The sequence below is a fragment of the Propithecus coquereli genome, unplaced genomic scaffold (genome assembly GCF_000956105.1).
Source record: "Propithecus coquereli isolate 6110/MARCELLA unplaced genomic scaffold, Pcoq_1.0 Scaffold62, whole genome shotgun sequence".
Lineage (NCBI taxonomy): Eukaryota > Metazoa > Chordata > Mammalia > Primates > Indriidae > Propithecus > Propithecus coquereli.
The window spans coordinates 5,488,298-5,505,640 of NW_012152174.1; positions in this window are offsets into that span (position 1 = coordinate 5,488,298).

Sequence of the window (17,343 nt, forward strand, 5' to 3'; positions counted from 1 at the left end):
AAGGTGCTAAAGACAAACCAACTTCAAGGGTGGTTTCTGATAGGTTTAATTGTAGTCATCCCATGCCCACTGCCAGTGCTTGGTCCAGGAACCCAGGCTTGAGCTAAGCAGCTAATTAGAACCACACTGTATTCTTAGTCCAAGCATGGCTACTGATGTCACGTGGCCCAATCAGTTTGAAAGAAGGAACGTCAATTGCATAATTGCGCAAGTGTCCTTTATCTTTCACTGGATTCTGCTATAGTTGCCATTGGCCTCTATCCACAATAAAAAAATCAACACAAAATATTAAAAAGGAGAAATAAGTTCAAGAGCTCTATGGTACATCATGGTGACTATAGTTAATAATATATCGTGTAATTGAAAGTTGCTAAGACTAGATTTTGGGTGTTCCCACCTACAAAAAAATGACAAGTATGTGTGAGGAGGATGCTCTGTGGCTAGCTTGTGCTCTGACACAGGCTTTGGGAATTGGAAGAAAAGGCGAGTGGCAGCAGGTGGGTGAGACACACTCTTTATTGTCAGGGGGATACAGCAGCAGCGAAAAGCATGGCCGAGAACATGGCCAGCACTTATATGTGGCTCTGAACAATAGTGGCAACATGCCTTGGTAAAGTGTGATCACATGGGTTCACACAGGGGATGACACCTTGGTTACATGAGTGTGCTGACTCACGCCTCCCCGGAAGGCCAGCTAACCAGGGGGACTGCGCCAGGAAAAACACTGTGGCAGTCATCTTAGTTTGGCCTAAGAAACCTGTTACCTATACAAATGCAATTTCCCTTACAGTATGTGAGGTAATAGTATGTTAAGTAGCTTGACTTAGCAATTCCATAATGTAAAGGCATCATGTTGTATACCATAAATACACACACACATACATATTTTCCTTCTCAATTAAAAAAACATTGGACCTAGCTGATGCTCTGGAAGGTCAGAGGGAAGAAGACACCCGGGGCCTTTTATAACCTCACTAAGTCACTGAATCAACAGAGTCTGGGATTTCTATTTTTTTTGTGAGATAATACATTTTTTAAAATTATCTAAATCAATTTAAGTCTGAGTTTACTGTTACTTTTAGGAATGAGCTTCCAAACTGATGAAAGAATCATTCAGTTTTTCCCTTCAAAACATGGATGCCAGTATTATATGGTTAATTATAACATTACCTGGAATTTGGAATTTGACCATTTTAAAAGCATAAGTGTATATAAATATAAACTATTTGTATACATTTATATATAAGGATGTACATATATAGAAATATAGATAATGCATATGGCAGTTAATTATGTTTACACATTCATTTTCATATATGTAGGGCACATGTTATTAATCAATTTTATATTTTAAGCTTTTAGAATGTAGATACTATGTCTCTGATTAATTGTCCTATAAGACACCGACTGTAGTGTTTTTGGTGATACATAATGCATTCTGAAATAGAGGGTCTCAATCAGGCATCCTGACAATTTGTTCAGTTCTCAGGAAGCAATAATCTTGAGTTTTTAGAACATATTTCACAAAATATACATGAAAGAAGAAGAAATTACAAATTTTGAGGTTAAATCTAAGTCATGTTCAAGTTAAAGATATAAAACCAAAAGTAAAGGGGAAGAAATGCCATGTGTTAGAGAGCCAGTGAGGGTTGCTTAGTGTCTTTCACTGGGCTTAAATCCCCTTGTCTGAATTATGACAAGCTCCTGTGGGTTTGCCCTGGTCATCCCAGCTTCCTGTGAAACAGCACTTCCTGCTTACCCCAAAGGAGCATCCAAATGGGGAGCAGGAAATTTCCAAGGAGAAAACAAAATGCTTTTCAGTTTCCCTGTGCAGTTTGAAGCAGTGAATTCCTGTAAATTTATTTCAAAGATCTTCTTTGATAATTTAGAGCCAAGGTATTATGAATGATAAGCAATAATTTTTTAAGCAGCTGATTTTTGTTTTTTTTTTTTTTTTACTACGAACCCAATATGAACAGAACTAGCATAAATAAAAGGCTATTAATTAGCTCCCCTGGCCAAAAAAACTCTTTAGTATGTGGCAGAAATTACTTTAATATTTGTGGAACCTTAACGCCCCAAGAATATGGGTTCCAAAGTTTGGTAATGGCTACACTAAGGCAGAATCACATTCAACCCAGAGGATTCTAGAAAGTAAGAACTTGGGGTTACTTAGAATGTCCTGAATAAAGAGTTTGAAAAGGAGAAGAATTCAATAACATCCATGAAGCAGATTCGTTAGTTGCAAGATGGGTAAGGATGATATTATACATGCATACAGCATAGGCAGACATATTACTAAGCCAGGGGTACTTTTGATATTATGCTTACTGTTGAGCTCTAGAGAACATTCTTTTGAGACAGGGTCTCTTTCTGTCACCCTGGCTGGAGTACAATAGCATCATCATAGCTCACTGTAACCTCAAACTGCTGGGCTAAAGTCCTCCTGCCTCAACCTCCCAAGCAGCTGGGAATGCTTTGAAGGATCTATGAAGCCATTCCCTGAAAACTTAATCTTGTTTGCAACGGAATTCTCTTGTATTCTCCTTCTTAAGCCAACATCGTCAAGAACCTTGGATTGAAATGGTTTAGACTCACCAGACCCTCCTCTCTCCCCTCTGGCATGGTGCTGGAAATAGGAGTCAGCCTTTTCTGACTGAGCACGGTACTGAGACCTGCATTGGGCCAGGAGAAGGGGAATTACTGACTCTTGAGTAGCAACCAACAGTTGCTACTAAGAATGGCCTCAGAGACTATTTGTTCTGTGTATGTTAGGATTCTTTATGTTTTTAGCAAAACAAAACCCAACCCGAATTGGCATAATCACTAAAAGAACTTTATTGGCTCAATAACTGAAAAAGCCAGAGTTACACTGGTTTCAGGCTTAATTATATGCAGAGATTCAGAGTGCTATCATGGTTTAGCTCCATTTTTCTATGAGCCTCTGTTGTATTCTGTAGATCAGCCTCATCTTTGTCTTCAGGCTGGCTTCTTGGTAGCAACATTGACTGCAGCAGTTTTCATCTTATATCCTTGTACCATGCTCTCTAGAGGAAGAGAGGGCTTCTGTTCTGGTCACTAGAGGAAAGAGAGGAAGTTTAGATCCCAGAGACTCTAGCAAATGTCTTCTTGTGGCCCATTGGCTCTAATCAGGGTTTGTGCCCATTCTTTTTTTTTTTTTTTTTTGAGACAGAGTCTCACTTTGTTGCCTGGGCTAGAGTGCCATGGCGTCATCCTAGCTCACAGCAACCTCAAACTCCTGGGCTCAAGCAATCCTCCTGCCTCAGCCTCCCGAGTAGCTGGGACTACAGGCATGTGCCACCATGCCCGGCTAATTTTTTCTATATATTTTTAGTTGTCCAATTAATTTCTTTCTAATTTTAGTAGAGACGGGGTCTCGCTCTTGCTCAGGCTGGTCTCGAACTCCTGAGCTCAAACAATCCTGCCCGCCTCGGCCTCCCAGAGAGCTAGGATTACAAGCGTGAGCCACTGTGCCCGGCCTGTGCCCATTCTTAAACCAATAGTTGTGACTAGGGAGTGGAACGTGCTGATTGGCCTAAATTGGCAAAGGCCCAACCCTGGAGTTCAGGCTGGATCTGTAGTATCTAGATCTTAGCATAGAAAGTGGGATTAGGTGGTTGGTTCCTCAGTCAAAAGGAGATGAGGGAAATGGATGACAGGGAGGCTGTCAGAAAATGTCCAATATGATATCGCCTTACCCCAGTTAGAATGGCATTTATTGAAAAGTCCAAAAATAATAGATGCTGGTGTGGATGCAGAGAGAAAGGAACACTTATACACTGTTGGTGGGACCGCAAATTAGTATAACCTCTATGGGAAACAGTATGGAGATTTCCTCAAAGAAGTAAAAGTAGACCTACCATTCGATCCAGCAATACAACTACTGGATATCTACCCAAAGGAAAAAAAGTCATTTTATCAAAAAGACACCTACATTCGAGTGTTTATTGCAGCACAATTCACAATTGCAAAGATGTGGCATCAACCCAAATGTCCATCAATTCATGAGTGGATTAATAAAATGTGGTATATGTGCACCATGGAGTACTACTCAGCCATAAAAAAGATGAAATAATACATTTTGCAACAATCTGGATGGAACTGGAGACCATTTTCCTTAGTGAAGTATGGCAAGAATGGAAAAACAACCACCACATGTACTCACTATTGAATTAGAACTAACCAGTGGGCACACATGTGCACAGAGGGAAGTAAAACTCAGTGGAAAGCAGCTGGTGGGGGAGGAGGAAAGGGGAATAAAACAATCTAATGGGTACTATGAACACTATTTGAGTAATGGGCACACCTGTAGCCAGGACTCAGGCATTACAAAAATGATCCATGTAACCTAAAATATTTGTACCCCCTCAATATTTTGAAATTTAAATAAGTAAATAAATAAATAGAGTTGAGACACAGACATCAAAATGGCTTGTACATGGACATGTTGATTATAGAAGGTACCAGAGTGCAGAGCTTCTAACTTTCAAGGAGTTTCTCTTCGACAATACCATAATTTTTTTCCTGTATTCTTAAGTATTCTTTCTCTGTATAGTTTTTTTATTTATTAAGTTTTTATCAATCTTTGTATTGTATTCTATTTCCCATATTGAACACTACATATATTTTTGTAGAGTGAAAAGAGTTTGGCTTTCCATAAGCTGCATTTTCCAGATTTAAACATTGTTTCAAATCCGTTTTGTGCACAATGGGCTTTGTTGCATTCATCTCAACTTGTTGTATTTTAGCAAATGTAATAAATTTTAATCTTTAATAGACTGGGAGAAAGTGATAGTTTAACCCTTTTCATATTATAATAAACCCCTTCAAGACTCCTGAGTATAGCAAATCAGGGGACATATATTTTATTATATTATATTCGTAAATGCCTTTATAAATTAAGCCAAAGTTAATATTCTCAAATTAATCCTTGTACATTGGTTTATAAAATGATTATCATAATTTACAATCTGTTTGACATTTATTCTACATTGTAGCTCTAAGGTATATTCTGTTGCTTGACAGCTTGATTTGCAGAGGAAGACATTAAATGTGAAGAAAATCTCATTTGGTTTCTTCCTTTAGTCTTCACTATTTGCTTAGAAAACCACAGGTAAATAGCTAACTATGAATCAGTTCAGACCAGCAATTCTGTCATTTAAAATAAAGTTCTGTAGTGGGTTTAAGAGAAAATCCAGCAGACTGGAGACTGTTGCTTTTCACGGTAAGGAGGACAATGGGATTTTATTATTTAACAAGAATGAAAAACAACAGCTGCATTTTGGATTTGGGATATTTGGAACACACTAGATAATGTGGAAAGCCTTTGCATCTTCGTCAGGGGAACCTGGATTTTGAGCTACTGATATGCTTTGTGGCCACAGGCAAGTAGCTCATGTAGCAGACGAAAGGTGGCAAGGGATTTCTGGTTGTCACATACTTTTAGTAGCAAAATTTTTTAACAAACAAAATCTTACATGGAAGCCATTGCATAAACAGATAAAAGCAAAAATACTCCAGTCAAATCAATGGAAGGCTCAAAACTTGACCTGTACTCTGTTTCACTCTTCCCCCTTCCCTCTCCCCCTCCCACTGAAACTGAAGAGCCTCAGCAGAACCCAGGACTCCACGGACTATGTTTTGAGAATCACTGAAATCGATGGTTCATTTAAAACACATTATTTGAGCATCAACTGTGTGCCACTCGCTAGGGATGCAATGGTGGGAAAATACAGCAAAACAAAGTCGCTGCTTTCCTGGAACTTGTGTTCTGGTAGGAAGGGACGAAAAAGGCAAATAAATAAACAAATGAGAGAATTTGGAAAAGTGATGAATGATGTGAGCAATATAAATAGATTGCCATGATAGCATCACGTGGGCCTGGGGACCTCACTATTCAACGAGGATAGATAAGAAGGTGCCAGGGAGTAGGTGACTTTTAAGCTGGGTCCTGAAAGATATAGAGGGAGGAACAAGCTGGCTTGTTCCAGGAAAAGAAAGAAGGCCAATGTGGTGGTGTGTGAGCAAGCGGGAAGGCGATGGAGCTAAGATCAGAGAGAAGGTACGGAAAGACCATGTCAACTGCAAACTCTACGTCCTGTTGGAGTTTTAATTCTATGGTAAAGACTATGAGAAGCCACTTGATCATTTCAAAGAGGAAATGATAAGATCTGATATTCATTAAAATGGTTCCTCTCGTTGCTGACTGGAGGATGGAAACAGGGAAACCAGTTAAGAGGGTTTGCCAGGGGTCCCGTAAGAGATGATGCTGATTTGTACAAGGGTGGTGACAGTGTAGATGCAAAGAAGAGGAAACAAAATTAAGATATATTTTGTGAATTGATTTAACAGGACTTACTGATGGAATGAATATGTGAGGTGAGGGAAAGGGAGGGATCAAGGATGAAACCTACTTTTATATTTATATTTGAGACACTGGGTAAAATGGGGTGACTTTACTAAGATGATTGGGGTTGGGGACAAAGAGGCTGAAGTCATGGAAATAAAGTGGTTTGTTTAAAATTTATAAAATTTGAATTACCTTTTAGATATCTAAGAGGAGATGTCAAGTGGGCAATTTGATATATTAAGTTCAGGGTGATATAAATTTTGGAGTCATTGACATACAGATGATATTTAAAAGAACCAGAGGGGATGAGATCACCTAGGGAGAGTGAGTGGAAGTAGAGAAAAGGAGATGTCTAAGGCCTGAGACCTAGAGCACGTTAACATTTACACCTCTTTAGGAAAATCTCTCGGGTCTTTCTCGATGCTCAGACGTCTAATTACATTGTAAGAAATGTTGGATCTCCTTTACTGTATTTGTTAAGCTCTTTCCACCTGCAACTGTCTGTTATTGTCTCAGACTTTTTTTTCCCTATCCCTTAGTTCTTTCTCTTCTCTCTTAATTGAAACGTTTGAAAGTCACTGCTTAGCATGACAACATAGATCTATTTTTCGTACGTGTTGTGATAGTAAGATGGAGTCTTCTTAAGGTTGTGTGGGCTGGTGACAGTTATGGGACAACCTGCTGGCTGCTGGCTGCTGGCTGCTGGCTGTTAAGAGTTTACATGACTGTTGGATTTGAAGCCCATGGAGAAGCCACCAGCATCCAGGACCAATCTTGGATACTGGCAACAACAGAATAAGCCCCATACGTCACACAGGTTGGGATAGTCACTTCTAAGGAGTCAATACTCAGAATTTTGCCTACATTTTCTGTGCCAATCGAGAGGCCTCTGAGTGAGTATTCTATCATCCATTGGGGGAGTAGGCAGCCCACGGAGCAGAAACGAATTTTATCTTTGCATGGCAAATGGGGTGGGCTAATCCGTAACCTACACTAGGCTGGACTATCTGTTGTCAAGAAGACATGATATTCAATGAAAAGTCTTACTGCAGGCTTTCAGTCTGATTTGGGTAAAAGCAGTATCCTAAGAATTAACCATTGTAAACAGAAATTGTCCATGTTGACACTTGCCAAAATAAAAAGATTATGGACATGATAAGGACTCTCAAAATGTTAAAACTGAAAAAGAGTTTAGAGAGTGTCTAATCTGCCATTGCATGGATAGTGCCTATATCCAACACCCTCTGCTGTGTCTCCATTTGTAAATCTAAAGGCATTTCAAAATAAAAATTAACATGGCTAAAATTGGTTTTGTAATTTTTATCTCTTTCCCCAATAACCCATTCCTTCTTTGGAATTTCATAAATAGCACCACTGTTCACCAAATTGCTCAGGCCAAAAACATGGGATGTTCTTCATTTCTTTTCTTTTTCTCATATGATATATTCAATCAATTAATTAGCAAATTCCGAGAGTTCTACCTTTAAGATCTATTCCAAGTTTGATTATGTCTCCTTCCTTCCACAGTTATCAATCATGTCTATCCACTATCATGTTTACCGTGTACTAGTCATCTATTGTTTACTGTATTGGTTAGCTTACTAACATTACCCACAGTAATGCTGTGCAACAAACCATCTCAAATCTCAGTGTCTTACAACAACAAAGGTTTATTCCTATACTTACAGGTCTCCAGGTCTGCCTTTAGAGCCTATCATTTCTAGTAGACAACTGATGGTCACATCAGCCATTTGTCTCCTTTACTGGCAATGATACCTGATCCCTTGGGTTATTACACCTCTCTACTTTTCTTAGACCCACAGTTCATTTGGTTTGACATTTCCCGTGTCCTTGATTATGGGGATTAGTTCAGAGATGGCCATGCACACTGTATGATAAACCTTAGGCCGGAGTTGTAATCTAGAAGAGGTACCCTCTTCCCTCAGACAGTGTAGGGTGATGTGGTTGTGCCTAGAAGAGAAGTCCATTTTGCTGCTGCCTGAGGGGTAGCCTGGAGCAGCTGGGAGACCCCTTATGAAGTCTGAAGGTGAAACTAACAGACAGGGAAGTGGAGGAGAGAAACAGAACAGTTTCTTAATGGCATCATTTGTTTAAACCTTGCCTGAACCAACAATACTGGTGAAGTTTTTGGTTACAGGAGCCATAAATTTATTTATTATTTAAGCCAGTATGCACTGGATTTTCTTTCCCTTAAAACCAAAAGGATTTTAATGGCTAGATCTTAGATCACAGCCCCATCTACGTTTGAGGGAATGCCCACTCTGCCCTGCAGATAAAGACACTTAAGAGTAGAAGGAAAACAAATGTTAATTAAATCCTAGTACTATGAGGAAATTTCCATATATCTCATTTAATCCTCAGGTCATCCTCTGAGTTAAGGATTGTGCTGCCTAGATTTAAAGCAGTAGAAGGTGAGATTCGGGGGATTTCCTAAACTTGACTCTCATCCAGCTTCAATGCTGCCTACAGTGACAGAGGACGCCACAGATGGGAATGGTGCTGCAATTTATAATGCCTGAGTTTTTAGCCTTCATCTAATCAGTGCCTCATGTTATCCTCATTTTTATCCCCACCTTTTCCATCGATTTCTCCCTTTAACACATCTATGCTTAAGTTTATAGGCTGCCATGTTATTATTGGTCCTTGTAGCCATTCTGACAAGAATGCAGATGTATTGCTTGATACTTAATGTTCCAAGCATAAAGGTATCCATATTCTTGATGAAGGTGGAGATAGAAGCATATATTTAACAGCTCTGATCAATAAGACATTTGCCAAAATGAGCAGATTGATTTTATTTACACCTGCAGCAATGGGCTTTCTGCATCTCTCCTCCTTGGAGCACAGACCACTCAGGGCATTGATGGTGACAAGACTGCCCAGGATCAATGTCAACAGAAGCCACATTTAGTTAGCAATGGTCAGAGGCACTGATGATTTAGCTGTTTTTAATTAGATGAATTGAAAGCAAAACAGGTGAATTCTTGCAGCCAACTCTTTACACTGCTTAAAGAACATTTTGTACCAGGTGAAAGGTTTATATGTTAACCATGATGTTCTGGAAAGAAGCCATTAAAAAATTGATTCTCTAAAGAGGAAAGAGGCTGAGACAGGCGCCATCTTCATCTTAGAGGTGACACTGCAACAAGCTCATTTATTTTATGGTCAGTGAGTTCTGGATCAAGAATTCTGGGCCTGACTTGACCATCTGGGTGACTTTGACAAGTCATTCCTCCCTGTGATAGCTAAGCATGCTTCTAGAACTTTGATGGTCAAATCAATCTGTAGGTTCTTTATGACTTTTTTTAATAATTGGTTTTTACTATACTCTGCAGTTCACAAATGATAACCCCAATCCCAACATAGGGTTTTTTCTTCTCACTTTCTTACTCTCTCAAAATTTATAATTTATTTGCACAGTGACAGTTTTCCCTAATAGCATATGTGGTTTGATCCTCATTCAGTAAATATAGCCACTCAAAAATCCTGGATTTACAGCTGACTGTGCCCATGTCTGTTTGTACTGGAGCTCTACCCTGGTCCCATCCTCTCTGAGGGGTACTTAGGCCAGAAATGCCAAACAGGCTCCATGTCATAAGTTAACCATGAATAAATGGGAGTGGCTGCCTGCCCTCAGTTGAGAATTGTAAACCAGGCTTTGTCTGAGTTCAGTTGGAAAGAACAGTGTGATTGATTAGTAATGTCTGCCATGGGTGTCCCAGAGAAGGAGGAATGACAACACCCTTTCCAAGTGTCTGAAATGGGGTATTAGGGGCTGATATTGGTGTTAGGCATGGACTCAAAAGGAAAGGGCAGTACTTTTCATCCTCACTTAAGCAAATCTTTGCTTCCCAAGCTGCAGCTGTTATTAATATATTGGCAAGATGGATGAGGAAGAATTCTGTAGGCCATGAAGCTGGGAGTTTTTTCTCAGATCCTGGATGGCACAGTATAATTCTCAAGCTGAGCAGAGCTTGCAAAGGCACTCCAGGCAGGTTCTTAGGGTGTGTACATTGCAGGTTAAGCTCCTTTGCCTCTAGAGTCAACTTCATCCAGATATCTGGCTGCAAGTCCTCAAAGGGTTAAATGCAACTTGGGCAATGCTGGATAAAGCCAGTTTTACATGAACCTTATCATGTAAAATAACCATAATCTCTGGCTAAACTTTTCAAAATTTATTTTAGCAAGGATCATCAACTATTGATATTCTTTTTTTTTTTTTTTTTGAGACAGAGTCTCACTCTTTTTGCTCGGGCTAGAGTGAGTGCCCTGGCGTCAGCCTAGCTCACAGCAACCTCAAACTCCTGGGCTCAAACGATCCTTCTGCCTCAGCCTCCCGAGTAGCTGGGACTACAGGCATGTGCCACCATGCCCGGCTAATTTTTTCTATATATTTTTAGTTGTCCAATTAATTTCTTTCTAATTTTAGTAGAGACGGGGTCTCGCTCTTGCTCAGGCTGGTCTCGAACTCCTGAGCTCAAACAATCCTCCCGCCTCGGCCTCCCAAAGTGCTAGGATTACAGGCGTGAGCCACCGCGCCCGGCCTAACTATTGATATTCTTTAACCATAATTATGCTTTTACCAGAGGTAGTTTTTGGAGTGCCATTTCACCTTGAATATTAAACCACCAGCTCTCAAATCAGCCCTGTTCAGCTTCCAATTAAGACACTTAACATAATCACTGTCCCGACAATATTGTACTATGCCAAATTAGGCCCCCAAATTGATCTATTTATTGGCCATTCAATAAATCATATTCATATCCCATGTATTTCATGAAATATTCTCTGTCATCTCTTGTCCACTCATTACTACTCTAAATTCCAATAACATATACTAAATTAATCATAAGTAAATCATATTTATCCTCTATTTTTATTTAATGTTTTATTTTATATCATCCCCATTAAGAGAGCTATGTATATTGGGTTTTACACACTTCTTATAAGCCTTATAACAATTAGTACAATGCTGGATACAGCAAAATGTGTTAAAACATGTAAAATGTTAATGTAAATATTTTAAATTATTTTTGTTAAAAAAGGCTTCCTTTGCTACTCTAGCAAAAAGAGACTAATAGATTTGGTAAAAGGGAACCCATCATCTGATTATTTCACTTGATGTTTGGAAAAACTTCTGTAGAGCCAGTGTGTAAGTTTGTCAAATGCTACCTTGTTCCAATGAAACTTTAAGATTGAGGTAGGCTTAGTTTCCTCACAGTTAGTCAATTTCACTGGAGGAAAAATGTACAAGTCAGTAAAAAATTTGATAGGGGGGATAACCCTATTAACCTACAACTTTCTGGAAGAATTTTCTCTGATCTGTTTCACATATTTAAATCATTTAGGCCCATGACGTAAAGAATATCCAAAAAAGTAAAATAGTATAAAACTCACTTTCGAAAAATCTATTTTAGGTACAAATTATATTGTCATGTCAGAATCACAAAAATTTTCTCATTTCTCTGAAAGGTTCTTCTAACCAAATTTATGAAACTAGATTTTCATTTTAGATGACACATTTTAAGCTACATATATATTATAGCTTTATTGTGAGTAAAATCTTCTAATAAGTAGTAAGTGTGTATTAACTTATTTTAGGAAAAATATAAAATCAAAAGCTTATCTTAAAGAGAAACACTTTAGTTCATGTGGCATCTGAAGAACTGCTGAGTACTTCAATCTTTTAAAAGTAGGAATTGTTATTATTGCTTTACGCCCAACCTCCCTCTTCTAAATTTGATGTCATATGGAAGAGAGATAATTTTCTTTATGGTTTGAATTAGGCAAACAATTTGTAATGCATCACATCTGGCCCTCTCAATAAAAAAAGGACTAAAAAATAGTTTGAATTCCATTGTAAATTAAACTAAAAATTCTGTTATCCCAGATGTTTGTCTCCTGACTGGGGATCGTTTCCTGGGAAAGAATATTCATTTATAAAGTTTAAATCTTTAGGTTTTTGGTGTTGTCATTTTATTTCCCTTACATTCAGAATGAAAATATAGAGTCTCATAAGCAGTGTATTATATAGGAAAGATCAGAACTAACTGATTGAAGTGTTTAACTTCTATCAAGGATTCATGATTTTGGTTCTAAAAGCCTTTTTATTCTTCTGGAGTCTTCTATTAAAACACAAGTACTCTGTGAGATAAAATCACATGCAGAAATTAGCAATGGGAATGGGAGGGGGAATACTTGACACCTCATTAAGTTTAAGCTCCTAAGAGAATAAACTCTAGGCTCTAGAAAAGAGAGATAGGTTCTAGAAAGGAGAGGTAGGTTACAGAAAGGAGATATGGCTAGAAAAAAGGGAATAGGATATAGAAAGGAAATGTAACCTATACAAAGAAGATGTGGCAATAGAAAGGAAATGTAGGGCACAGTGAAATTTGGATACAACCAGGAAAAGCCAAATAAGAGGAGGGTGTCAGAGCCCAGAAAATGCTAGCCCGGAGTACTCCGAACTGAAGGAAATTTCGAGGGCCTCAAAAGCAAGGACAGAATGACTTCTCCCCACCTTTCTCTGTGAGAGTTGGCCATAAAGAAAGTCTTTGACCTACCTTGTCCAAAAGTAGATCCTAAGACCCTCATTCCAGAGGGGTCCTGCCATATACCCAGGAGAAAGGAATGCTACACAGAAAAGCCAAGAAGAATCTGAACAGACAAGAATTGCTGGGTTTCCCCTTTGGTCTAGTACCGTTAGATCATCCCCTTTTGTCCAATCACATTTCTACACAACTGTCCATTCTTCACTAAACCTAAGTAAGCGTAAAAGATAGTTTTCCCGGGGTCTTTGGGTTCTCATTTCTGAAGGCTCCCATGTCACATAAAACTTTGATTAAATAAATTTGTTATGTTTCTCTCTTGTTAACCTGTCTTTTGTCATATAGTGTTGGCCATGACCCTTATGATGGTGAGGAAAGCTTTCACAGCTTTCTGCCCCTACAAGGGCTTCTTAAATTTGTGTGATTATTAGAACCACCTGGGGAGCTTAAGTGACATAATTCTCTTATTTTTTTCTTATCATTCAGAAAAAAGTTAATAAAACATTCTCTTTTTACTAATTTTTTAAATCATAAAAAAATTAAAGGGTAATCATTGAATCTACAAAGAAAAGCTATATGGGAAGGCACATTACCATGAAAAGAAAAGGAAAAAATAGCCTTCCATTCTCATTTGTGGTTCTGTGTATTTCAAATGTAAATTACAAGTATTTTCCATTCTATAAACTGAGATGAATTATTATCCAAGACACTTCACAGATGGATTTGAATAGTTATATCTCTTTGTGGGCCTTGAGGAAATGTGATCATTTTTTTATCATTGAAAAAATTTTGAGATATAGATATGTATATGACTAGAAGATATTGCTATCGATAAAACAAGATGGCTAAAGTAACTTAAGACAAGTAATTATCCCTCCCTAAAACTCATTTTTTTGGCTTACATAATTAAATAAGCAATGATTTTCTTTTCTCTTTTGTCTCTATGACAAATATGTGGTATGTATGTTCGTCTTGACTTTTTTTAAACACTAATAGGTAATAATTTTCTTAATAAATTATATATTACCATTGTATGTCATATAATCATTTTTGCATAGGAAAGATTATAAATGACCAAATTCTTTTGTTCATTAAAAATTGAACAATTTTTCTCCAATTCTGGGATATATTAAGTACTATTCGGTGACTTGACACTTAACTAGAAGGAAAAATACAGACTTGACTAATGTGTGTTCTTTCTGTGTAACAGTTTAGAACAACCCAGAGTGGTGAGTCCCAGAGTCTTGGTCTTCTTTGCAGATGAGGATTCTTTTGGATCAGAACTGTGACTATTTCCTCCATTTTGTAAAACATAGGTCTCCTAAAACATTAGTCTCCTAAAACATCTGTTATTATGTACTCACACCTTGCTTTATGCCCATGACCTGATGACTTGACAATGCCCTGATTTGAAGCCAGTTTCTCAGCAATAAACCAACTAAACATATGACTAAGTGGATAGCCAACTCTTTTGTTATGGTGATTTGAAAGTACAGGAGAAATGTTTCAACAGATTCTAGGAAGCCAACTTCATATTAAAGTGGTAGTTGATGATCTATGATCATACCCATTTAAGTCTTTTTAAGCAAAGATATAGATTCTGGAAGCAAAACTGCAAATAGAATAAGTTATTAAATGCTATGTCACATAACTGGCTTTACATGTGCCCAATGTGGAATGCAACAATTTTGGATTTGGAGAAGGAAGAATTGTTACCCACCAAATGCTTTCAACCCCAGGAAATTCTACCGTTCTTGCAAGGACACTAAGATACAGAAAGAATGTATTACAGCCTGTCTTTTCCAGAGAGAAAAGGTTAAGTGACTTATCTAAGAACATACCATTAGAAATTTTTCCAAATGTAGATAATAAAAGTATGCTCTAAATTAGAACCTAGAAGTCTTGAATCTGAGTTTCCCCATCTAGAGTCTCATACAGTACTCCTGCCTGACCTTAGCAGCATCGTCAGTGCACCAGCCTACAAGTCAAAAGGTCAACTGTATTGAAGTGGAGGGAAAAGTAAAAGGAATTAGTTTATATAGCCCAGGGGCTCATCACCTCAGGACAGTATGTTTGACAACTAGGTGGGGGTGGGATGGGGCATGGGAGGGACAAAGCGTAGAAAGAAAGAATTAATACCTTATGTTGAGTTCTCATGTTAACTTCTTAAGAGCTAGTGTGAAAGACTCCCATAGGGAAGAAAAGATTTCTTTCCTCAGCCCTAGCTAGGTTCATGGCTGAGACCCCTAAAACAAAAGATAGATTAACAAGAGAAAAGTACACACATTTATTTAACATAACTTTCAGGTGATATGGCAGCCTTCAGAAATGAAGACTCAAAGAAACAGGAAAAATTGTATTTTTTTGTTTATTTGTTTTTTCCTTTTTGATTTCAGAATATTACAGGTATATAAATGGTTTGGTTACATGGATTGTTTTGGACTGCTTGAGTCAAAGTTATAAGTGTGCCCATCACCCAGATAGTGTACATTGTACCCATTAGGTATGATTTCAGTCAACCCCTACTCCTCCCTCCCACCTGCTTGATTTCTGTTAAGTTTTACTTTCATCTGTGCACATGAATGCTGATCTGTTAGTACCAATTTAATAGTGAGTACATATAGTGTTCATTTTTCCATTCTTGCAATATTTCACTAAGGAAATGGTCTCCAGTTCCATCCAGATTGTTGCAAAAGGTATTAATTCATTTTTCGTGAGTGTGTAGTACTCCACAGTATAAATATACCACATTTTATTAATCCTCTCATGAATTGATGGGCACTTGGGTTGATGCCACATTTTGCGATTGTTAATTGTGCTGCTATAAATATTTGAGTGCAAGTGTCTTTTTGATAAAATGAGTTTTTTTCCTTTGAATAACTACCCAGTATTGGGAATTCTGGATCAAATGGTAGTTCTACTTTTAATTCTTTGAGGAATCTCCATACTATTTTCCTTAGAGGTTGTACTAGTTTGCAGTCCCACCAACAGTGTATAAGTGTTCCTTTCTCTCCTCATCCATACCAGAATCTATTGTTTTGGGACTTTTTGATAAAAGCCATTCTCACTGGGGTTAGGTGATATCTCACTGTAGTTTTGATTTGCATTTCTCTGATAATTAGTGTCATTGAGCATTTTTTCATATGTTTATTGGCATTAATCTATCGTCTTTTGAAAAGCTTCTGTTAGTGTCTTTTGCCCACTTTTTAATGGGGTTGTTTGATTTATTCTTTGCTGATTTGCTTGAGTTCTTTGTAGATTCTGGTTATTGGCCCTTTATTGGGTGTATATTTTCTCTGTATTGGTTGTGTATTTTATCCCTTTCTGAGGGTTGCCTATTTGATCTATTGATTGTTTCCTTAGTTGTATGGAAGCCTTTTAATTTTATCAAGTCCTGTTTATTTATTTTTGTTGTTGCTGTGATTGCCTTTGGGGTGTTCTTTATAAATTCTTTGCCTCAGCCAATATCTAGAAGAGTTTTTCCAACATTTTCTTCTAGAATTCTTATGGATTCATGTCTTAGATTTAAGTTTGTTATCCATCTTGAACTAATTTTAGTGAGTAGTGAGAGATATGGATCCTGTTTCAACCCTTCACAGGTGCCTATCCAATTTTCCCAGCACCATTTATTGAGTAAGGATTCTTCTCCCCAGTGTATATTGCTGTCTACTTTGTCAAAGATCAGATGGCAATATGTGGATGGTTTTATATCTGGGCTCTCTGTTCTTTTCCATTTGTCTGTGCCTCCATTTTTGTGCCAGTACTATGCTGTTTTAGTTACTATAGACTTGTAGTATAGTTTAAAGTCTGGTAATGTGATGCCTCCAGATTTGTTCCCTTTGCTTAAGGTTGCTTTAGCTGTTCAGGCTCTTTTCTGATTCCAAATGAAGTGTAGAATTATTTTTTCTAGATCTGTGGGAAATGACATTGATATTTTGATGGGGATTGCATTGAATCTGTAAATCACTTTCAGTAGTATGTACATTTTAAAAATGTTGATTCTGCCAATCCATGAGCATAGTATGTTTTTCCATTTGTTTCCATCATCTGTAGTTTCCTCCCTCAGTGATTTATAGTTCTCTTTGTACAGATCTTTCACCTCCTTGGTTAAATATATTCATTCATAGGTATTTTATTTTCTTTGTTGCCATTCTGAAAGGTATTGAGTCTTTGATTTGATTCTCGTTTGACTGTTGTTGATGTATAGGAAAGCTACTGATTTGTATACATTGATTTTGTAACCTGAGACTTTGCTGAACTTATTTATCAATTCCAGGAGTCTCTTGGAAGAATCTTTGGAGTTTTCTAGATATAAGATCATATCATCAGCAAAGAGTGATAATTTGACTTCCTCTTTCCCGGTTCGTATACCCTTAATTTCCTTCTCTTGCCTGATTGCTCTGG